Consider the following 24,369-nt stretch of genomic DNA (forward strand, 5'->3'; position numbering starts at 1 on the left):
TATTTTTATTTCCTCTACCATTCACTTCCACGGTTCTTCTGCATGAAGCATTCATGCCGTAAGTATATGCAAACACTTCCAGCCAATGTTAACTGCGGGCTTACCGGATGCCAGTCATGGCAAATGCTTATGGTTTATATCCGTGTGGTTTGTCCTTAGCGCAGCATTATCCCAATGGATGACACTTCCTCCCCTTTGTCATTATTATTGCATGTGTTGCGCTTACTTTACCCAGGAGCCAAAATCATTCATGAACACCACCGAGCTATGTAATGGTTTCTACTTACTTTACAGGGGACATATTTTAGCGTTACCAAGCACTCGAACGTACCAGCCAATCAACGAAAATAATAACAGTCTAGGTTATTTAATGGATTACGCTTTTGGCTTGTCTTACGGTCCTCAAAAGACGGCCCATCACAGTTCGGCTGCTACAATGAAAGCCACAAAAAGAACAGTGTGTACATTCCAGCCTATACATATTCAGAGGGCCGGCAATCATCAGTCACTGCATGGAGCGCATTGCACAGTAACTGGGATCTGCTCTTCATCCATTCCAATATAATTTGATGAGAAGCACTAATGGACTGGATGTGTGACACAGCTTGGTGCCAAGAGAAAGTGATTCATGTTTGGGGGGAGGAGAGAAAATGCAGAGCCTGGTAAGCAGCCATCAACCTTTATTATTTATACAGCTTCTCATTAGAAAAGCATCCGACTAATCCTGCTGCTTCTTGGGGCTCATTTAATAATCGGATAGCAGATGCATTATAAAAGGGTGCCCTAAGCAATATGATCAATTTCTGGTGGACGGTGGAACATCAGCGATGCAGCAATCCCTGTAGGCATGGTTGCCCAATAAAGCTGTTATTTCAGAGAGGTACCAGAAGCTTCCAAACCCATTTGTCAGAACTGGTAAAAAAATAAAAAGGAGTCTGCTTTCTTTTCCTTTGTTAAAACAATCAAGTCCCGTAATCATATCCCTTGCGGGTGTTTATGAGATGGGGGTCAGATATTAAATACACTGTTTGGCGCTCATTTATCAACCCATCAGCTACATGTTAAGCCCTGTACACACACATCGATTTGCTTTTGATTTGATGTTAGATTCTATTTTCTATTAGATCTGTCATTAGATCTTTCCATTCCATCTGGCATTAGATCTGTACTTTTGCATTAGATATCGAACATTGTACACATTCGATTTACTAGATCGAATTCGATATTTCCTTGGCTGCACAGTAGATTTTTCTGTTCGATTTTGTGAAAACAGGACCGCACATCGAATCGAATGTAGATAGAAAGTGACACAAAAACCATTTGATTTCGTTTAGGATTCTATTTGATTTTGCTTCTATAAGCAAAATCGAATCGAAAATCTGAAAAAAATCAATGCATGTGTACAGGGCTTTAGAGAGATACTGTACTAATACACATTGTTCACAGATCCGGAACCCGGACTTGTAACTTACCCAGCTTATTGTCCCACCTTTACAATGAATACGAGTATATAGATCATACCGAACACATGGTTAAATATATAAGTAAAGAGTAACAGAAAGGAAGTAAGAGCAGTTTTTAGTTTTGAGTTGAGACAACTGGGAAAAGAAAGAAAAAAAAAAAAAATCACACTGCAAAAAGTTTTGGTATTAAACAGTGTTTTGGAGATCAACTCCATAACACAACCTGATCTTAAAGGTAGGCATCCATACGACTGGACTGCTGTGTTGCCTCCAAAAATCCAAACCATTTGGAACATGCAAAATTAGGTTCCTAAGTCAATGTTTTCCTTGTCAATGTCAAGAAAAAAAGAAAAAGAATTGTCTTTTATGCTGGCGTACTGATAGAAAGAAAATGAAAAATAATTCAAGATAAAAAATACACCTTTTAATTAACACAGTTTTCAGTGAAATGAACACTACTGTACATACACTATTAAAAAAATTGTACAAAGTTAAGAATGGTGCACGTACCGCTGTGTTAAATTTACATACTGTGTCACCTTGGGGGGAGTGTGGGTTATGATACATATGTATGTATACAGCCTATTATTCCTGCCTCTTATAGGTCAATTGTGAATTTTATTATAGGCAAATACTGTAGATATTTCTGATTTTTGGAAATATTGACACCCCCCCCCCCCCCCCCACTAAGGAATAGGGTTCAAATAGCCCCGTGTACGTGAGTACCTTTAGAGCCTTAGCATATTTCATTTGTTACTAAAAGGATCCCTGGTTGCTGGGATTTGCTTTCCTGCTAAAGTGTAACAACCTTCCATGGTGCCTTTACATTCTGTATGTCCAATTGAATCGGCACGCTTGCTGATATAATCCCAATAGGTGTGACTTTAGCAGCTAGCACGACAAATGCAATTCTGTCAACAATGATAACAGCAGCCAAGTCACATGGTAGTACACACAGATTCACTGGAGACTACGACAGCTGTGTTCTCCATCTCCCACAAGAGTGAGTATTTTGGGAGATGGAATATACTAATATTCTGCATGCTACAATTTATTGTAAAACAACATCTGTTAGCATGCATACAATTGTATACAACACACTTGTAGAGTCCCGTCTGTTAAGCTCCCCCTCCCATCCCCTCAGGTGGCGAGCAGAAATCCGTACAGCATCGGCTTCTGGACGTGCGGAAAGCACTTTGCACAGATTTAGCAGCATTAGACGGGGAATGCAATTGTTTATTGTTACTGATGCATGCCCAATCTCCCATCTAAAAAATGACAGGAGATCATGGGGCACAAATCAAAGATTTGGGATTTTAGCAGTTCGCAAACAAGGACTGGGTTTAGCCACATAAATCCTGACCAAATTACTGGGCACAATGAAAAAAAAAGTGACTGTATAGTCCGGGAGCTGCCAGCTGAAATGACGGCTCCCATCTAGTGGCTTCCGCCATGACAAGCTATGAAACCCCCATTTTGTGTCTAAACCCAGAGCATTTGGGCATCATAAGTAATAGGCTCGCAGAAACTAGCGGCACAATTGAAAAACGTTTCATCACTTTATATATAAGATCTGGCAGAAATATGAATTTTCCACTTATGGCTGTACTGTGCAGTGTGCGATATAATCGTTTATTTAACCAGCCTTAGGCTAGGGCAGGGGTAGCCAACTCCAGTCCTCGAGAGCTAACAACAGTTCATGTTTCCAGCTCACCTCACAGGTACAAAGGTGCACTCACTATTGACAGACATTTTAAAAGATCCACAGGTGGAGCTAATTACTTCACTTGTGATTCTGTGAGATCTGGAAAACTGTTGGTAGCTCTCGAGGACTGGAGTTGGCTACCCCAGGGCTAGGAGATAGAAAGCGATGTGAAGGAAGAGTTCCTGGAAGCTTATGGCAAAGTACAGCTTTCTTCTAGATTGAATATGCTGCAAACAATGATAGCATAGTGCACAATAGTTCCACACATGGAAAGTGTATAGGTAAAGCCTTTATGCAAGATAGCAAAGTTCAGCACACCCTTATGTTTTGTAAGCAGTACCTACAGGGCTGATGTGGATGGTGAAGGTTGGACAGAGGCTGCAGAGAACCCAAGCACTACCCAGCAATAAGCAACTGAGCTCTGCCCAGGTAAACCGTCCAATGTATCATTGGCTTTAGTACATTATTTACAAAAGCAAGGAATACAAAAAATGTGAACTTAACATTTTTCTTGCCCCAGTGTCAATTCTATAATTCTTGTAGACTATCTGCTTGGAGTGCTGTGTATATCTGCAAACAGTTCAATAATTAACAGCATACTTCCTGTTCTACCTTGGCACCAAAATAGTGCTGTAAAACTATAACAGTACGCCAGTATTACACAGTACTGCCGGAATGAGCGGTTTGGTTCTGTGGTGATCAGACAATGCTGGCTTTTGTGCCTGATGACTATGAATATCCTGAACATACTTTATTTTTTAGCTTGCAGGACTATGAAAAAGTAAACTATACTTCAACCTCTACATCATCGGCTGACAATACCAGTGTTAGTTGGCCAACAACCATTCAAAATGATAAATCAAACAATGGTGGACAAGAAGCCTTAAAGTTGTGGCCATACAGAACATATAAACATGCTGTGCTGTTCCTGCTATATTAGCACAGGGTTTTGTTTTACCAAGGTGACACATAACCATGTCACAGGTAGCCTTATGGGGCCCACACAGGTAGCGATTCCTGGGCATTTTCTAAGCGGTCCAACAGATCGCATAGAAAATGCCCCTACACGCTCCATTTGTAGGGACATAGCATTAGTGATGTGCAGCCCCAGCGATAAATATCCAGCATGCTGGATAAATCTATAATTGCCAGTGTCAGGGTTCTCATGGAGAACCCTGGCCCTCACAGATCACTCAGCGGCACATCACTGTGCAGCACTGTGTGCTGAGTGATCTAACATCGCTCATCTACTAATGTGTAGGCCCCTTAAAATGAGCTCAAAGAACATTAGCAATCCCCATATTATTCAAGGGCTAGTTTTTGAGTATGGTCCTCAGATATATTGATTTATACAGCTAAAGCATTTCCACAGCACTTAACAGAGCTGTGGAAATGAGCAAGTATAACAATGTATAAAACATTTCTATGAACAAGACAAGGAATGGTACAGAACCCCGCTCAAGAGAGTTTACTCACTGTACACACTAAAAAGACAATAGATAGAAAGACGATTAGGTTCTGCTGGTATGAGATCGCTCTGTATGTAGAGCCATCACTAGTTAGGGAAGACTTCTTTAGCTGGGTACACATCAGACAATGTGTACCCAGCGTGACGTTGGCAGCAACAGGAAACTGGCATCTTAAAGTGTATACACATCGGCAAGTGCCTTGCACAGCATAAATCTCGCTAGGGAAATCCTCGGTCGTCCCGCATGTGCATAGGTTGGAGGGGACCATTAACGACTCACGGGAGTGCATAACCTTAACCGTGTGTACCTACTAGGCGATATGTATAAATATAACAGTCTAGTGTGTACACATTTTTTCCTCATACGCAGATTCAATTGCAAGCAGGAAATTCTATAAACTTTTTCAGCCACAATCAAATGAAATAACCTACACCTACAGAAATTAGAGATGAAATACTGTGAGGGCAACTACAACTTCCGCCCTCACCTAACGTCACATCCTTGTCAAAGGATTAAATTGGATCTGGACACAACTGTTCAAAATCCGCCAACCCCTAATGCACATCTAACATGACTGTACAAGGTAGGCTTTTACAAAAGAAATCCTGCATTATAATCCCCTTTCTTGCACCGAATATAAAAATAGATAACCTGTGTAGAGTTCTGTGGACAGTCATAGTAATTATTACTCAGGTGCTCATTTACCAAAGTGGCATTAGTAATATAAACAAGCTAGGCGACATCAGATTGGGATTATACAAGCTATGGTGTATACTGCTAAGAAATTACATGTGAGACCACATTTTAGAACTTAGGTCCAATTGTGTTCTGCAAGAGAACAGCATTCATTGAGTTGGAGCTAGATAGAGTTTGCACAGGAACTATTGTCTATTTACCTGTGCAATGTGGCTCTATACGAACTTTAATGCACGACCAGCAAATTAATTAGGCTACCCACCATAAACTGGATGGTCAGGTGACCAATCACAACCCCATTTATTCCAGGACTTACAGCAGCAGAAATCCGCTATGTATAAACCCCCATCATTCTGGTAAAGACATAAAAATATATGCTGTGGCAGTGCAGAATTAACTATAGCAGGAAACAATACCAGGAATGATGGTGGTTTATTGTACACTATATGAAAGGGGACCTATCCAGACATCGTTTTCTACTCATCATCATAGAAACTAGGCAAAGTTTCATTACTTGCTTTATCTTCCCCATAACCCCTTGGTCCTTAAAGCACTGCCATCAATCCTCTGGAAACGCAATAGCATGAGGGCATGGCATAATGACAAAAGATGTGTATAACATTACTGGACGCGTCTAGAAATCTGACCTATTGCAATGGCAAGTGCACTTAGTCTTCAAGGGACTGCTATCAAATGCTAAGGAATTGCTGTAATAAACATACAACCTCAATAAATGAGTTTCAGCTATTCTTGCTGGTGCAGCCTTTCCCTTAACCCCTTCCCGACAATTGACGTACATTTACGTCATGGTCGGGAAGTACTTCCCGACACATGGCGTAAATGTACGTCATGGCATTTAACTGTCACCGCGTCTATAGACGCGGTGACAGTTTCAACATGTCTGCTGTCCCTGACAGCAGACATGTCCGTGCATGCCCAGGGGGGGCTGCGATGCCGCCCCCCCGTCGGCGATCGCTGTGATTGGCTGTTCAGTGTGAACAGCCAATTACAGCGTTTTCCTGTGTCACCGGCGAATAACGTTCGCCGGTGACACGGGATCAGAGGTGATTGGTGCTGTAAAGTACAGCACCAATCACCGCGGGGTGTAAGGGTGACACTGGTGTCACCCCACCGCACCCCGCCCGCCCCCAAAGGCCGTGATTGGTCCGTCGGACCGACGGACCAATCACAGCCAAGGAGGGGGATTTAAACTAACGGTGACTGCACTGCAGACGCCATTCCGGTCTGGAATAGCGTGCAGTGCGGTCACCGTACCTCCCTGCCGCCATACTGACCAGAACCTTGCTCCATAGCTTGCTCCATACTTACCTGATCGCTGCTTCATCACTGCTTCCTGGATCCTGTTACTACTTGTGCCTTCCTGTGAAATTGTGCTGCTGCAGTGTACTAGCTAGATAGAGAGAGAGATAGAGAGAGAGATAGATAGAGAGATAGATAGAGAGATAGAGAGAGATAGAGAGAGATAGAGAGAGAGATAGTGTCAGAGAGTGCTATATTTTGTGCTGCTGCAGTGTGATATAGTTATAGATAGAGAGAGAGAGATAGAGAGAGAGAGATAGATAGAGAGGCCTAGTGACAGAGTGCTATATTTTGTGCTGCTGCAGTGTGATAGTTATAGAGAGATAGAGAGAGATAGAGAGAGAGATAGTGTCAGAGAGTGCTATATTTTGTGCTGCTGCAGTGTGATATAGTTATAGATAGAGAGAGATAGAGAGAGAGAGATAGATAGATAGAGAGGCCTAGTGACAGAGTGCTATATTTTGTGCTGCTGCAGTGTGATAGTTATAGAGAGAGATAGAGAGAGAGAGATAGAGAGAGATAGTGACAGATTGTGCTATATATTTTTGATATAACTGACTGCTGCCCCCTCCTTTTGTGCTGATCAGTATAAATTAACTGATCAGCAACTTTTTGGGGGCGCAGGTTTTTTTTTATATATAGATATACCTGTCACTGCTGCTGCTGCAGTGTCATAGAGTGATAGATAGTGAGAGATAGAGAGATAGAGAGAGATAGTGACAGAGAGTGATAGAGAGTGCTAAATTTTTTGTCTGCTGCCCCCGCCTTTTGTGCTGATCACTATATCTGAGGTGATCAGCAACTTTTTTGGGGGTACAGAGGTTTTTTTTTTTTTTATATATACCTGTCAGTTGCACCAAAGGTTGTGCACCTGCTGCACCTCACTGGTAATCAGTGTCGCATCACTGATCACCTTTTTTTTTTTGTGTGTGCGCTGTGGGGTCTTTTTTTACACACACTGTGATTTTGTGGGTGTCCTGTGGCCGCTGTGCGCTGATCAGTGACGTACATCACTGATCATCTTTTTCGGCACAGGGTTGATCTATATTTTTTTTTTTTTTCCTGTTGCCTTTGAGCGCTGTTCAGTGACAGACGTTACTGACCAACATCTGTGCTCAATTTTTGGCGCAGGACCTTTTTTTTTTTTTTAACCCCTTAAATTTTTTATTTTTAACCCCTTCATTTTTTTTTTTTTTATTGGTATAAAGTATTTTTTTTTTTCTGCACCACATACACACTACACACTACATACCCCCCGGATTGAAATAAAGTTTGTACCCCCCCCCCTACACTATACACGTGTTGAAACATTTCACTACCAGTAACACAAAAATAAAAATGGCATCCCAAATGTCCTCCCAAATGTCCTCCCAAATGTCCTCCCAGTCATCCAGGAGAATGTATTCAGCGGAGGAGGCATATGCCCTGCTTGCTTCTGACTCTGACACAGCCAGTGATGCAAGCGGGGAATTTGAAGGATTCGCCTTAAGCTCCTCTTCCTCCTCTGGTGATGAGGGACCCCCTCAAAGACACCCCCGTAGAGCAGCTGAGACCCCCCCCCCCAATAATTGATCTCGTATGGACCCCACCACCAGACAATTTTGAGCCCCAGGTTCCTGAGTTTTTGGCCATGCCAGGAATCCAATTTGATTCCACAGGTCTCAGAGAAATTGACTTTTTCAAATTATTTTTCTCTGATGATTTTATAAATTTAATGGTGGACCAAACTAATTTATATGCCCAGCAGTTTATTGCTCAAAACCCCACGTCATCATTTGCTAGGTGGACCCCTGTAGATGCAGTAGAGATGATGACGTTTTGGGGTCTGGTGTTTCATATGGGCATAGTAAAAAAGCCAGAAATTAGGCAATATTGGAGTACAGATGTTCTGTACAGTACTCCATTTTACCGTATGGCCATGCCCCGGGCTCGATTTGAGACGATCCTTAAATTTATACATTACACCGATAATGCACAGTGCCCACCCAGAGATGATCCCACCTTTGACCGGCTATTCAAAGTCAGGCCGGTCATTGATCATTTCAGTGCCAAATTTGAAGAGGTGTACATCCCTGAAAAATTTATTTGTATCGACGAGTCCCTTATACATTTTAAAGGAAGGGTTAAATTCCGCCAGTACCTTCCCAGTAAGAGGGCAAGGTATGGCATAAAAATGTACAAACTGTGTGAAAGCACCTCAGGGTACACCCACAGGTTTAGGGTTTATGAAGGGAAGGATTCAAGAATTGAACCGCCAGAATGCCCCCCCTCCCTCGTAGGTGTTAGTGGGAAAATTGTCTGGGATTTAGTGCACCCCTTCCTGGATAAAGGTTATCACCTCTATGTGGATAACTTTTACACCAGCATCCCCCTGTTTAAGGCCCTTGGTTCAAGAGGTACAGCAGCTTGCGGTACTGTGCGCAAGAACCAAAGAGGCCTCCCAAAAACGCACATTGCCCAAGTAATGAGAAGGGGTGAAAGCAGGGGAATATGCACCGAAAATATGTTGTTGGTCAAATATAAGGACAAGAGGGATGTCCTTATACTGACAACAATTCACGGAGACAGTACCACCTCCGTCCCTGTACGAGGTACCAGTACCCACACCTCAAAACCTAATTGTATCCTGGATTACAATAGGTACATGGGCGGAGTGGATCTTTCAGATCAGGTACTGAAGCCGTACAGTGCCCTGCGGAAAACAAAAATCTGGTACAAGAAGGTGGCCGTGTATATCATCCAGATGGCACTGTATAACGCTTACGTGCTATTCCGTTCTACCGGCCAGAGGGGGACATTTATGCACTTTCAAGAGGAAGTCATAAAGGGCCTAATATTTGGGAACCAGCAGGCAGAGGGCCCCAGTACTTCTAGTACTGGCCCCCGTATTGTACCAGGGCAGCATTTTCCTGATGAAATCCCCTCCACTGGAAAAAAGGGCAGGACACAAAAAAGGTGCAAAGTTTGCTATAAAAAGGGAATAAGAAAGCAAACTATTTTCCAGTGTGACACTTGCCCCGACAAACCCGGCCTATGTATAAAGGAGTGTTTTAAAATATACCACACATCTATGGATTTTTAGGTTCATCATTTCACCGTGCTTCGGGGGTCTTGCTAATGCCACATAGCACCCACCATTCATTCCACCAGAATCTGAGCCGCAAAATCCAAAAATCACTCCTTCCCTTCTGAGTCCTGCCATGCACCCAACTGGTATTTTTTGGTCACATGTGAGGCATTGCCGTACTCGGGAGAAATTGGGGCACATATTTTGGGGTGCTTTGTCTCCTTCATTCCTTGTGAAAATGAAAAATTTTGAGCCAGAACTGCATTTTTGTGTAAAAAAATGTAATTTTTCATGTTCACTGCCCAATTGTATCAAAATTGGTGAAACCCCTGGGGGTTTGAAATGTACACTATACCCCTAGATGAATTCCCTGAGGGGTGTAGTTTGCAAAATGGGGTCACTTGTGGGGGGGTTCCACTGTATTGGTGCTTTGGGGGTCTTGCTAATGCGACATAGCACCCACCATCATTCCACCAGAATTTGTGCTGCAAAATCCAAATATCACTCCTTCCCTTCTGAGTCCTGCCACTTTTTGGTCACACATGAGGCATTGCCGTACTCGGGAGAAATTGGGGCACATATTTTGGGGTGCTTTGTCTCCTTCATTCCTTCTGAAAATGAAAAATTTTGAGCCAGAACTGCATTTTTGTGTAAAAAAATGTAATTTTTCATTTTCACTGCCCACTTGTATCAAAATTGGTGAAACCCCTGGGGGTTTTAAATGTACACTATACCCCTAGATTAATTCCCTGAGGGGTGTAGTTTGCAAAATGGGGTGACTTGTGGGGGGGTTCCACTGTATTGGTGCAACATAGCACCCACCATTCATTCCACCAGAATCTGTGCTGCAAAATCCAAAAATCACTCCTTCCGTTCTGAGTCCTGCCATGCACCCAACTGGTATTTTTTGGTCACATGTGAGGCATTGCCGTACTCGGGAGAAATTGGGGCACATATTTTGGGGTGCTTTTTCTCCTTCATACCTTCTGAAAATGAAAAATTTTGAGCCAGAACTGCATTTTTGTGTAAAAAATGTAATTTTTCTTTTTCACTGCCCACTTGTATCAAAATTGGTGAAACCCCTGGGGGTTTGAAATGTACACTATACCCCTAGATGAATTCCCTGAGGGGTGTACTTTGCAAAATGGGGTGACTTGTGGGGGGGTTCCACTGTATTGGTGCTTGGGGGGTCTTGCTAATGCGACATAGCACCCACCAAAATTCCACCAGAATCTGAGCTGCAAAATCCAAAAATCACTCCTTCCGTTCTGAGTCCTGCCATGCACCCAACTGGTATTTTTTGGTCACATGTGAGGCATTGCCGTACTCGGGAGAAATTGGGGCACAGATTTTGGGGTGCTTTTTCTCCTTCATACCTTCTGAAAATGAAAAATTTCGAGCCAGAACTGCATTTTTGTGTAAAAAATGTAATTTTTCAATTTCACTGCCCACTTGTATCAAAATTGGTGAAACCCCTGGGGGTTTGAAATGTACACTATACCCCTAGATGAATTCCCTGAGGGGTGTAGTTTTCAAAATGGGGTGACTTGTGGGGGGGTTCCACTGTATTGGTGCTTGGGGGGTCTTGCTAATGCGACATAGCACCCACCAAAATTCCACCAGAATCTGAGCCGCAAAATCCAAAAATCACTCCTTCCGTTCTGAGTCCTGCCATGCACCCAACTGGTATTTTTTGGTCACATGTGAGGCATTTCCGTACTCGGGAGAAATTGGGGCACATATTTTGGGGTGCTTTTTCTCCTTCATACCTTCTGAAAATGAAAAATTTTGAGCCAGAACTGCATTTTTGTGTAAAAAAATGTAATTTTTCCTTTTCACTGCCCACTTGTATCAAAATTGGTGAAACCCCTGGGGGTTTGAAATGTACACTATACCCCTAGATGAATTCCCTGAGGGGTGTACTTTGCAAAATGGGGTGACTTGTGGGGGGGGTTCCACTGTATTGGTGCAACATAGCACCCACCATTCATTCCACCAGAATCTGTGCTGCAAAATCCAAAAATCACTCCTTCCCTTCTGAGTCCTGCCATGCACCCAACTGGTATTTTTTGGTCACATGTGAGGCATTGCCGTACTCGGGAGAAATTGGGGCACAGATTTTGGGGTGCTTTTTATCCTTCATACCTTCTGAAAATGAAAAATTTCGAGCCAGAACTGCATTTTTGTGTAAAAAATGTAATTTTTCAATTTCACTGCCCACTTGTATCAAAATTGGTGAAACCCCTGGGGGTTTGAAATGTACACTATACCCCTAGATGAATTCCCTGAGGGGTGTAGTTTTCAAAATGGGGTGACTTGTGGGGGGGTTCCACTGTATTGGTGCTTGGGGGGTCTTGCTAATGCGACATAGCACCCACCAAAATTCCACCAGAATCTGAGCTGCAAAATCCAAAAATCACTCCTTCCGTTCTGAGTCCTGCCATGCACCCAACTGGTATTTTTTGGTCACATGTGAGGCATTGCCGTACTCGGGAGAAATTGGGGCACAGATTTTGGGGTGCTTTTTCTCCTTCATACCTTCTGAAAATGAAAAATTTCGAGCCAGAACTGCATTTTTGTGTAAAAAATGTAATTTTTCAATTTCACTGCCCACTTGTATCAAAATTGGTGAAACCCCTGGGGGTTTGAAATGTACACTATACCCCTAGATGAATTCCCTGAGGGGTGTACTTTGCAAAATGGGGTGACTTGTGGGGGGGTTCCACTGTATTGGTGCAACATAGCACCCACCATTCATTCCACCAGAATCTGAGCCGCAAAATCCAAAAATCACTCCTTCCGTTCTGAGTCCTGCCATGCACCCAACTGGTATTTTTTGGTCACATGTGAGGCATTTCCGTACTCGGGAGAAATTGGGGCACATATTTTGGGGTGCTTTTTCTCCTTCATACCTTCTTAAAATGAAAAATTTTGAGCCAGAACTGCATTTTTGTGTAAAAAAATGTAATTTTTCATTTTCACTGCCCACTTGTATCAAAATTGGTGAAACCCCTGGGGGTTTGAAATGTACACTATACCCCTAGATGAATTCCCTGAGGGGTGTAGTTTGCAAAATGGGGTGACTTGTGGGGGGGTTCCACTGTATTGGTGCTTGGGGGGTCTTGCTAATGCGACATAGCACCCACCAAAATTCCACCAGAATCTGAGCTGCAAAATCCAAAAATCACTCCTTCCCTTCTGAGTCCTGCCATGCACCCAACTGGTATTTTTTGGTCACATGTGAGGCATTGCCGTACTCGGGAGAAATTGGGGCACAGATTTTGGGGTGCTTTGTCTCCTTCATACCTTCTGAAAATGACAAATTTGGAGCCAGAACTGCATTTTTGTGTAAAAAAAATAATTTTTCATTTTCACTGCCCAGTTGTACCACAATTGGTGAAACCCCTGGGGGTTTGAAATGTACACTATACCCCTAGATGAATTCCCTGAGGGGTGTAGTTTGCAAAATGGGGTCACTTGTGGGGGGGTTCCTAACTTTTAGCATCTTATGGTGCCTTGAAACCTACATGGTGCCTAAAAAATAATCTCATAAAAAGGAGGCTCCAAAATCAAGTAGGTGCTCCTTCTATTATGAAGCCTGTGGTTTGGTCACCGTGCACACTAGGGCCACATATAGGATATTTATGAAAACAAAAGAATTGGGGGAATCAATTTTTAGTCACATTTCTCTAGTAAAATGTACTGTGTTCCTTATAAAAATGTATTAAAATTGCAAATCTGCAAAAAAAAAGAAATTTTGAAATTTCACCTACACTTTGTTTTAATTCCTGTGAAACACCTAAAGGGTTAACAAACTTCCAAAATGCTGTTTTGAATACTGTGAGGGGTGCAGTTTTTGAAATGGCATCATTTATGGGGGTGTCTCACATACAAGTCCCTCAAAGTTACATCAGAACTGAACTGGTCCCTAAAAAAATCAGTGTTTGAAATTTTCTTGAAAATTTGAGAATTTGCTATTCATATTGTAAGCCTCCTAGTGTCCCAAAAAATTAAAAGGAAGTTGAAATAATGATGTCAACATAAAGTAGACATATGGTCTATGTTAGTTATTCACTATTTTGAGTGGTAAGATTATTTGTCTCACAAGCAGAAAATTTAACATTTTGCAAATCGCTAAATTTTCCATTTTTTCACGATATTTTGGTATTTTTCACAAAAAAACACAGACTGTATCGACCCAAATTTACCACTAATTTGAAGTACAATGTGTCACGAAAAAACAATCTCAAAATCACTGGGATAAGTAAAAGCAAAAAAAAGTTATCCACACTTAAGTGAGACATGTCAGATTTGAAAAAAAGGGCTCTGTCAGGAACGCAAAAACTGGCTCTGTCAGGAAGGGGTTAAGCTGAATTGGCTTGGTAAAAGAAGGTAATAAAGTTTGCCAACTAGAAGAGATCCATCCATTATATTATACTAAGCCCCTACAGAACAGCTTTCAGCACACAATGAGAAAATGAAGAACAACGGCTTACAATTAATAGTTAATCATATACACCATGACAGTATTTCTACCTGTCTTAAAGGAGATTCTTAGTAGAAATGCAGGTACATCAGATTACAGTCCTTCCCCTGGGTTTGGTAAGAGAATAACAACTGCTGTCTGGAGATAGGCGGTGGAAGTAGTAAACAAATTAAAAAAAATGGCTCCAGAAAAAGAAGCCCTGCTCATCAAGAAGGGGAGGTGTAATGCATTTATTAAGGCCCCCATACACTATGCGATTTGGGCACGATTTCACCTGATTCTCATGAACAAGTAGACATCCAGTCCAACCCGATGCGCATTGGATCATTCATTTTGTATAGGCTGGGGTTTTTTTGTGCTTTGCACCCTCCACTGCCCAGCTTCCTGCACCGCCCCCTGCACCCGCTGACTGCTTCTCTCCCCTGCAAGGCTTCATCCCCTGCCCAGCTCCCTGCGTCACCCCCCTGCCTGGCTCCTGCCCCCCCCCCCCCCCCCCCCCGATAGTTTAATGGCTCCCAGCTCCCCGGGGACTGCAGGTGATAAATTACATGCAATATATCACATGCAAAACTTGGCGCGTCAAGTGTGAAATCGTGCTTGACATACCCCGGGGATCTGTCAGGATGATTAGGTCCGACTTGTCCTTCTGCCATTGCTCAGCAATGGCAGCAGGCAAGTGTGAGTATCTGCATGCACAGTAAGGTGAAGACTTTTGTAGGATGGCCTGATGTCAAGAAGGGCAGCATAGAAGCCACTTCCCTCAAGGAAAAAGGCATTTACCCAACGTCGGGATCCCGACGGTCAAAACACAGATAGCCGGGTTCCCAACGGCCATCGGCTATTTTCCCTTTTTCCACGAACCCCATAGAGGGAGAATAGAATACCGCGAGCCACCTTGCCCGCAGCGTGGCCCGCGCGCTCACCATGCTGTCTGGGTCTGGCCAGTCGGGATCCCGACATCAGGATAATGACTGTTGGGATCCCGATGTCGGACCCCTGTACCACACTCCTGCCAAAGGTTCAGGGATTGGACTGCTGAGGACTGGGGTAAAGTCAGTTTCTCTGATGAATCCCCCGTTCAGATTGTTTAGTGCAGGGGTAGCCAACTCCAGTCCTCGAAAGCTACCAACAGTTAACATTTTCCAGCTCACCTAACAGAATCACAAATGAAATAATTAGCTCCACCTGTGGATCTTTTAAAATGTGTCAGTCAGTAATGAGTGCACCTGTGAGGTGAGAAGGAAAAAGTGAACTGTTGGTAGCTCTCAAGGACTGGAGGTGGCTACCCCTGGTTGAGTGCATCTGGAAAAATGCTTATCCGGATAAGGAAAGGTGAGCACTACCATCGGTCCGGTGTCCTGCCAACAGTAAAACATCTTGAGACCATTAGTGAGTGGGGTTGCTTCTAAGCTATGGAAGTAGGCTCTTTAACCATTTTTAATAAGAACACAGTCATGAATAAAGAATGTCACAAGAACTTCCTCCAAAAGCAAATACTCCCAAACATCCAAGAACAGTTTGGTGAAGAACAATGCCTTTTCTAGCAAAAATGGGCACCTTGTCTTAAGCCAAAAGTGATAAGTGGCACGGAACAAAACATCAAAATGTTGGGTCCATGGCCAGGAAAATCTCCAAACCCTAAGCCCATCGAGAACTTAAGTGCCAAATAGATAAAGTTCTGACAAACTCCAGCATTGATCAGGCAAGAATGGACAGCCATCAGTAAAGCATGTGGCCAAGAAGTTGATTGACAGAATCCCATGGCCAGAAGCAGAGGTGTTAAAAAGAGTCAACACGGGAAATATTGACTATGCATTAACTTCTGGTGCATACACAGGGGGCCAATTCGATATAGGCGGCCGGCGGGACCCAGCAGGGTGCCAGCATCTAACAGGGAGGGAGAGATGGCAAGACTGAAAGATCAGGGGCAATGCTGCTCTCATTTTGAGATAGAACGGGATGTGTACGCAACTGTGAAAATCTGTGAAAACACTGGTGGGGTGTCTTCAGTTGCTCCGTAGACAAAAAAATAAAAATCGCACTTGTGACTGCATGTGCATATAAACATAAATTAGGCCCAGGCTAAGCTACATCTGTGCAGGTACCATATTTTTAAACAAAATAACCGTAAACATGGTTCGGACAACTACAGAATAAAACACTACAACTGGTGCAAGCCAAGCAGTGTGGAACACTGTCAAGTCAGGGGCCCATGTTCACCACATACAATGTACCAATTACTACTACTGGCACACAGTGGCACATGTAACTAACCACCTATATGAAATGGCAGCCATGCATCCAGTAGTTGTGATTTAATGGATGCCCATACATGTACATTGCCGGTCATTAAAGAAGGAGTTATATGCAATTGTGTTTGGGAGCTTATCGCACCCAGAAGAGCTAGGTTTAACCATGCATAATTACTAAACCCAAATTAATATTGGGTGATGCAAAAAGTGTTACTCGGGTGCCTTAGCGGGACAATTCCCACACATTTCTTCCCACCACTTCAGGAAGTTGCGAACAGAGATTAAGTGCACCTCTAGAAATTTAATGACTTCTGGCGGACGTAAGGGTTTGAAGGTGCCCACACACTATAAATATCTGAAATCGTAAGATGTGCGCATAAATTACCCTTGAAATCTTATCTTTGTCCTGGACAAAAAATTTCAGGCAAGCGCACATCTTCACCATAGATTTCTCTTAAGATCCCATGTGCGTTCCTATGGATCTTTTGCTAAATCTTCTGATCTTTCGTGCAGGATGTAAGATCAGAAGATTTAGCAAAATTTCCACAGGAGCGAATATATGACCAATATCTGACGATTATCGGTTAAAATCGGCTGATCAGTTTGAAATCGGCAAAAAAAAAAAAATCGCTCTAGTGTGTGGGCACCGTTTGATGCACTGTGAGGGGCTGAATTGTTACAATGACCATTTACACAACTTACTTTGTTGGTAGTTACAGCAAGCTAGATTTGAATCTAACATGAATAGACTGTGCAAGCCACATAGGGGCAATGGAACATTACTCTGAGGCCGCGAAAGGTGAATGTAACAGCTAACACAAGAGGAAACTGGCAATTGCCATATTGTTACCCAGAGCATAACTAAAGTCCCCACACTGCGCCACATGAATAGACTAAACAGTAATTCTTGACAAAAAAAGATATACTGTAAGGGGAGATGTATGAAACCTAAAGAGTGGAGAAGTTGCTCATAGCAATCAATCTGCTTCTACATAATAGAATATACTTCTAAAATGCTAAATAAAAGCAGACTGGTTGCAATGGGTAACTTCTAAACTTTGCACGAGCTGTGATAAGTTTCCCCCACTGATACTTACACACAGGTTACAGGAAACAATGTCAGACATCTAGCAAAGACTAGACATCTATTTTTCATATTCATACCTTCAATTAGGGAACTTCCTTTTAAAGCACTGCTGATTTGTAGGTATAACCTCCATGTACCGCACATCACCCATTAGAGTCTGCAACCATTAAAACCCTAGCGCAACACATCAATCTCATCTACTGGTCATATTCCGGTTAACTATAGCAGTGTTTTCGTAACATTTATACCGAGAGATGTGTCCTAATACAGCTAGGGGCGAGGGGAGGAACACTACTGTTATACACACTGTACATCAAATTACAGGTCAACCATCAGTGGACCCAATGTATGTTGACCCAACAAACCTTACCCTAGAGATTGACTCACTCGCACATACTGTATATGTACGAATGTGGCAGATTAAACTGATTTGTATCATCTAGACGCATAGTTTTGTTGCGTCCAATTGTTTTGTAGTTGTGAATAAGACGGCTGTCATGCTGGAAGGGGCTGTTTGGCATGACTGGTCACTGTTTATGAAAAAGCATCTGTTAAGAGAGTCTACCAGGCATGTCCAAACTATGGCCCTCCAGCTGTTGAGAAACTACACATCCCAGCATGCCTTGCCAATGTTTAGTATTCCCTAATAGCAAAACTATGGCAAGGCATTATGGGGCTTGTAGTTTCACCACAGCTGGAGGGCCATAGTTTAGACATGCTTGCTCTATACTAAACTTTCATAAACACAAAAATAAAAGAAATTGGCAATTCAATTGTTTATTGCACTCAATCTCCCATGTAAAGTGGAGGAAGATTGTGTTGAGAGGCGTATTTAAAAAAAAATAATTATATATATATATATATATATATATATATATATATATATATATTTGTACTGATTATGAACAGATAGGCCTGGTGTAGTAGCATAAAACGGCTAAACCAAAGTGCTGGGAGTGACTCAGTGACGTTTTGCCGTTTAAACAGGTTACTTCTCTCAGCTGAAATGCATTTTCCTGCAGCTTCCTGAACAGAGCAAAAAAATATATATCGATCCCTTGGGCCTTATCTAGTGCCGGACAAAGGAAGAAACAATTGAATTGTACACGGTGAACTAAATTGTTTACTTGGAAGTATAAAAAAAAAAATACTGCAAGATATATATATATCCACTACAATCAAAGCCGCTCAGGGAAAGTTTCTATCCCAAGAGCCATAAAGATAATATGCGGTCATCTCGAGATTATATGAAAGGCCGCTTCACCTTCAGGGAAACAGACTAATTACATATCGGACTAAGCAAAGTTAAATGTTGATCCAGGAGAAAATCCAGCTGACAATTTTCATGCCAAAACTGAAGGAGCTAAAACACCACTCATGATTAAGCCCATGGTTTTTAGGATCTAAAAAATCTAAAATTAGGTATTTTCAGTCAATATATTAGGATTTTATAGGTTTTAGTTTAGGAATTTCTGCATTGTTTAAATATAAAACAAAACCATGCAACATATTATGTTTGAAACACTGTGCCTTTATTACAAATGTGCAGTAGCATCACTTACCTCCTATATAGTGTGCTGGCCATTAAAACAGGGCCATTCCTTTCCGAGTTCTCTTTAAACTCCTCACCACCACCTACAAGGCTCTCTCCTCCATCACACGACTCCCTACCTCTCTTCACTGATCTCTATCCACACTCCCTCCATCGCTGACCGCCGACTGACCTCTCACCTAATCACCTCCTCCCACTCCCGTGTCCAAGACTTCTCTTGCGCTACCCCCCTGCACTGGAACAACCTCCCGCCACCCATCAGGCTGATTCCCTTACCTCCTTCAAGCGCTCCCTCAAAACCCACTTTTTTCGACTAGCCTATCCCTCCTCCTAACCTCTTTTGATCCTCCTATCCTGCCTCCGTTCCCCTCCGTTCCTACTTATCCTATTGTATTTCGTTCGTCCACCCACCTATTTTTAGTATGTTAACTCTTATAAGTAGGGTCCTCCTTCCTCACGTACTCACCCTACCTCATTACCTCACCTGTGCTCCTGTTCTGTTCTTCCCTTCCTCTACTTCATCTTTAGTCTCCTCGACAATTTCCACACCTACTTCTGAACCGATGCTGATTTTAGTTCTACCGGCTATTCCCCTATTTATACTGTATTTTTCAACACACCCTGTACGTTACCTTGTAATGTGTTTTTTTTGTTTGCTATGTACGGCGCTGCGGACACTTTGCGGCGCCTTATAAATAAACGTACTACTACTGCTATGGCTAAGCATCCAATCCTGTTTCGGTCACTCCAGGGGTCAGAGAGATGTGGGCTTCGCCCGGAGACTTTTGTCTGCAGTGCTAGCTTCTACACTGTGACAGGAGCCAGGTGCTGCATATAATGTTACAGCACCCGGCTCCTGTCAGTGAGCAGGAGCCAGAACTTTGTTGTCACTGCTCAGCGGGTGACACTCGGGTGCATCGTGCACCTACTACTCCCCCCTAGTGATGCCGCTGCAAATGTGTCCTGCTAATGCCTCGCAGCACCTGTTCATGTAAAGGTGCCCATAACTATAACATTTTGGACCGATTTCGTCACTTTGTCGCATTTGTGCGACATATGATCCAATCCACATCGGACAGGATCAGACAGGCTGCACATAAGATCATGTCTGACCACCCGCTGCCTGGAGCATCGTACAATAGGGAGAAGGGGTTGATTGTGGTTAAAATCGCATGCGATTTATCACATGTAAAACCAGGGTGCTGCAGCAGGCAGTGAGGAGCAGCGGGCAACAGGCTCCACAGTAGGTGGGCGGTGGCTGTGAACGGAAATGCCCTGGAAGTTATGGGCCTTGGCTGCCTGCTTGATAGTAATCCGAGTGCTAGCGGGTATTAGAATTTTAAAATAACTTGTGAAATGACTGGTCGGCCTCCGACTGGCTGAGAGCTCTCCGTACAGTACAGACAGTTTCAGTATGAATGACCAGCAGACAGATGCCGGAGGTCAGACAACCAGCCACAGAATAGATGCCGATAGGGGCTGGGTAAGTATACCTACCCTCGCCCCCAACTTGCAGCCTCATGCCCCCCCCCCCCCCACACACACACACATACACACCACTCTAAACCCCCGTTGGTGCCAAACCCAAACAGTCCCTTTTAAGTGGCCTACCCCACACCCTAACCTTAAGTTTCCCTTAGTGACTAAACCAGACCCCCCCCCTCCCCCAAGCCACAACACCACCTGTCAAGCGTCGTCATCTCCACTGATGTCAGGATTCCGGCACCAATGTTGTGGCCACCAGTCAGGATTTTAGAACCAGGACTTTGACCGCCGGCATCATAACTGCATCCCGTACAGGGGATTAGCACATGTACAGGAATGTTGGCAGTGGTTCAGGGGAAGTACTAATGTCGCCCTAGATTCAGAGCTGGTGCACTTTGCATTTTTCTGGAAAATACCATCACTTACATCGGGAGATGCAGTCTTCTGCTACTGATGCCAAGTGTTAAGTCACGGAAACATTTTCTCAATTAAAAGTCAAGCATAATGCCATTAGTATACGTGGTAAGTCCACAACTAGCATTGCAAACACTAGTTTAGATGCAGTTCTGCTTGCATGGGTGGGTTCTAGCAGAAACCCTCTAGTCGTACGTTTACAGTGCAGTACAACTGGTGTTCTTGCTTGCAGTGACATTACTGTATGCACATATGGGTCAGCTGTTCTTACACTGCACTTTAGCGTCAGGCTAGTCTGAGCCTCCATAACAATTTTACATTATTTTATGTCCCATCATCTAACTAAACTAATGATTAACTCGGTTGTAATGACCTTTTACTACAGTAAATTTGTTACTAAAAGGGGGGTACTCAATCCGTGCCGATTTTTCTGACAGTCGGAAAACGATTTTTCGGTCATATTTACACTCAACCTATTTAATTCAAGTACTGATTTTCAACGGTCAGTAAAAAGCGGCACGATTGGAAAACACGTGGGTCGGCGAATTACTCTTAGTAATGTGCTGTAGAGGAGAATGGATCTGATAACATCCACAATACAGAAAACAAATGTCTCACTTTTCAGGTGGATACAGCAGTTTTACTTAAATTACACTGATAGTCTATTCTCTGATGTCCTTTACAAATAAATGATAGGGTGACACTAGCCATGCCGATTTCGAAACCATTACATTATGCATAGAAATTATTTTGTTCTCTTCGCTGAGTAAATCTAGGACAATACATATCAACATTTTTTAAATTAAAAAACAAAACAGACAAAAATCTATCTACCGTCATAGAATAATTTGCATGCAATTCATAATAAGAGGTGGTTCAGATAAATAATATATTACTTAAAAATTTTTTTTTACAAGATATAGAATGTAATATACTGTCAAAAAATTTCGGGACACACCTACAGGTGTGCGGCAATGGGCTCTACAGTAGGTGGGCGGTGGCTGTGAACGGAAATGCCATGGAAGTGATGGGCCGTGGTTGCCTGCTTGATAGCAATCCAATTTCATGGATGTTAGTAAAAGTGACAAAGGGGTCCCAGTATAATCCTCAGACTCTTGGAGCAGAGCTGAAAATCCCGGATGTGACCCAGGCTTGCCGATGTAAAAGTGGTATTAGTGTGTCCTACTAGATGGACATGGACACCTGCCCTGCATCCCCGCTGCTGAGTGGGATCGTTACCAGGGACTAGGAGTACCTTCCCCAGAGGACATCTACACCCACACTGCATCCGCCTCCAACACCAGGAGAGGTAACAATCACCCCGCATTTGATTGTCTGGCTTTGGGCTCTGTTGCACATAGGGGGTTATTTTGGTTCACTCTTTCTGAAAAGTTCCTTCTTAGATGGACAAAACCATGTGCACTGCAGGTGGGGCAGATGTTACTTGTGCCGAGAGAATTAGATTTGGGTGGGGTTTTACTTCAAGGTGAGATCTATATTGCAGTGAAAAAATAAAGCAGCCAGTATTTACCCTGCACAGAAACAAAATAACTCATCCAAATCTAATTCTCTCTGCACATGTTACATCTTCCCCCCTGCAGTGCACATGGTTTTGTTCATCTAAGAAGGATTTTGTCAGAAAGAGTGGACTAGAATAAGGCCCATAGTGTGTTTACCGGCTGATACATCTTGCTGGGCTGCTATTACATCAGTGGCAATTTCTCCCTATTATAAGGAGATCTACTAAACATTTACCAAGTGACTTTTCATATTGGGTATTATCCCAGGCATTGATAATATTGGATATTACCGTAATATACGTGAGCTCTTTTTCACAGAAGAAACAGAAAGTAAAAATATATACATTATATAATACACACATGTTTTTTAATGGAAGCTTCCCGAATTTATACTGAGTATTACATTCCATAGCTTAAAAAAAATTAAGTGTTTATTATTTATTTTTTTATTAAAAAATATTTTGCTATATCAGTCTTTTCCTATTTTTACTTAGCACAGAGAACAAAATAATTTCTAATGGTGTGTCATCGCCGCCAGTGCACCCCTCCTCCGGCACTCACGTCCGCCATGACAATCCCAGCAATGTACACAATTAGCGTACTGCCGCTGGGGGAGCAGGGAAACCATGTGATGCTCCCCCAGCGGCAGTACACTGAATTACTAGTGCTGCCGGGATCTCACCCCTCCGCCGCCATCAAAGCACCGCCGCCCGCCCTTCAGCCTTCACCGCAACGCCGCCCGCTGTAAGTAATAGCAGGGCGCCCAGCATCTCCCCCTCCGGCCACCCGCCCTGCCGCTCAACGCGTAAGTATTAGCCAGGCGCCCGGCAAAGGCTACGCTGACAACGTAGCCAATGCTACATTGTCAGCGTAGCATAGCCGGGCGCCCGGCTAATACATAAGTACCCAATTTTGACTATATAGTCATAATCGCATAAGGATCGCATGCAGATCGCACAGGTTTTTTACCTTGCAATCCTGATGCGCGCTCCCAGGCAGCACAAATCGAGACCCAGATTGATAGGGCAGCAATGACTATATAGTGCAGATCTGTAATATATAGTCAAAATCGCATGCAAGTCGGGTGGCTTGCCGTGCGATTCGATCCCGATGCAATCTGATCGCATCGGATAGCAAACCTAATCGACCGTGTGTACAGACCATAAGATTCAATTGCTATGCAACCTTTGCTAACTCATGTGCTATTTACATACAATTCAAACTATTTACATTCCATCTGCACTATATAGCCATTGCTGGATGGTCTATTTGGCTTTTCGATTTCAGCTGAACGGGAAGCGCGCATCGGTATCAAATCGGGATAGAAAGCTTAAAAACATGTTCTATCTCTGTTCGATGTCTATGCGATCCCGATTCGATTTTGACTGTACAGTCAAAATCGAGTATCAAATTGCACATGCATACACACACATGTATTTCCACTTATTTGATAACTAGAGGCAATTAGCTCCTGATATTTGAGAAGAGCATTACATTATGCACCCAGTTATGCCACATAAGTGTGGTTAATTTGAAAAGCTTTTAAAATTCGTTAGTCAGGCCAAAAAGCAGTATGCCGTTGGGATCTGATGCCTGACCACTCGCAGTGATAACTGGCCAACTTCACTTTTATTTATTATTTATTTATTTATTTATAGGTTCTTATATAGCGCAGCAGATTCCGTTGCGCTTTACAATAGTAGACAGTGATAAAACAAACTGGGTAACAACATACAGACTTGGAGGTAGGAGGGCCCTGCTGCAAGCTTACAATCTACTTTTGCATGGAACACTTTAAATCACGGTCGTTCACCTGCGATTGCTTGCGAAACCCCAACATGCAATCATTATGG

General features: G+C 43.0%; 1 protein-coding gene across 2 annotated transcripts in view; it reads right to left on the reverse strand.

Annotated features, from left to right (window-relative positions):
- CCDC6 (coiled-coil domain containing 6) overlaps nt 1-24,369 on the reverse strand; it is a 58,424-nt gene that overhangs the window by 29,353 nt on the left and 4,702 nt on the right. The window lies entirely within an intron of this gene.

Source organism: Crinia signifera, chromosome 6 (genome assembly GCF_055691185.1).
Source record: "Crinia signifera chromosome 6, ASM5569118v1, whole genome shotgun sequence".
NCBI classification, from domain to species: domain Eukaryota; kingdom Metazoa; phylum Chordata; class Amphibia; order Anura; family Myobatrachidae; genus Crinia; species Crinia signifera.